Source organism: Galeopterus variegatus, unplaced genomic scaffold, assembly GCF_000696425.1.
Source record: "Galeopterus variegatus unplaced genomic scaffold, G_variegatus-3.0.2 Scaffold851, whole genome shotgun sequence".
NCBI lineage: Eukaryota > Metazoa > Chordata > Mammalia > Dermoptera > Cynocephalidae > Galeopterus > Galeopterus variegatus.
This window is the reverse complement of record NW_007726962.1, coordinates 126,241-127,818: the sequence shown is the minus strand read 5'-3', so window position 1 is coordinate 127,818 and position 1,578 is coordinate 126,241.

The window sequence follows — 1,578 nt, the reverse complement described above, 5'->3', positions numbered from 1 at the left end:
TCAGGAAGCAGACCTTTTGATTTGTTTACTTCAGTAGCAGCAAGTTGGCATATCAGGTGGTAAGGGTATAAGCATTTCATTGAAAATCCCCAGGAATCCTGTCTACCTTCTTTATTGCTTTGCTTTACGTGGCAGATGTGTTTCTGAAAAGAAAGTGTGGATTTTAATTATTTTAAAAAACCAAGCTGTATTTTCCAAAGATTAATCCCACTGGATCTCAAACTTGGCTTCACATTGTAATCATCTGGATAGTTTTAGAAAATACTGGTGCCTGGGGCCCACCTCCATAGGTTCTGATTTAATTGGGCATATGGGGTGTGGCCTGGGCATCAGGACTCTTAGTCTCTCCAAGTGATTCTATAGTTTGAGAACCACTCATTTTACTCTTAGAGATGCTGACAGACATTCAATTTGAAGGAGATCTTGGCCATATGAATAGCTTCCCAGTGAGGCTGGAACTTTTATGTCAAGGAGAGAGTTGGATCCATAGAGAGGGTATTCCTGTTTCTGGGAGGGAAAGTCTAGGAAGAAATGTAATTGTGCGAACTTTTGTTTGTGACCAAAATTTAAACTATAGCACTACTTCTAACAATTTACGTATCTTTTGTCCTACTTCCTATAATCCATAAATGATAAAAAGAATAAATCTAATCATCATTTTATTATGATAATACACCCCTAATTTTTTTTTTCGTCCTGTATATTTGGATATTTTTAAATTGGGCTTTCTCAGACTGAGGCCTACCTATTGTTTCAAAGCATTATATATCTAATTAGGTCAAATAATGCAATACATCTGTCTTTTGTCATGACAAATGGTGAAACATGGCTGAATGGAGTGGTGAGGAACAATGTATTATCCTGTTTCACCTGTTTGGAAGTGTCTTAGGAAGGAGTAAAAGTAATACTTTACTAGAAACTGTCAGTAGGAAGCAGGTAGTAAACAGTCTGTTTTAGGTATCTATATTTTTCTCCTCTCTCAATCAGTAATGCCAGTCACTACTTACGTTATCTATTGCTTATCTGTTATTGCCTGCAGCAGTGACATAAACACCCTCCTTGCAGAGTCTTGGTATATGTCTGCAGTGATCAGACACCTGAGACTTGTGGTTTGGTCACTGGTCAGGCTGGAATGTAATTGTGTAGACAGTATATTTGATTTGCTGGCCAGAGTCTGGGGACGCTGGCCAGAACATCATCTAGAGTTGTATTATGATGATTTTCAGCTTCTTGGGGACCTCAATAATTAGACCTCAAAGTTGTCTGTTATGTTAGTGTCCATTTTATATTATCTTTAATCTGCCTAGAAATGTGTTAAATTTATCTCTTCTAAGTATATATTTTCAAAGTAATAAACTGAGCCTTAATGGAATTGGAATTCATATTTGAGAAATTAGAGGCTTTGATGTTATGAAAACCCATTTATTCTACTTTTCTTTTTTTTTCTCTTTACAGCTTGGTTTAGAGTTATTGCTCTAACCCTACTCCATTATTTATCAGGAAAACTGAACTCTACTTTTAATTGGCCTTGGCTTTATTCAATCTAACTATAATAATTTGATTTTTCATATAAAATAT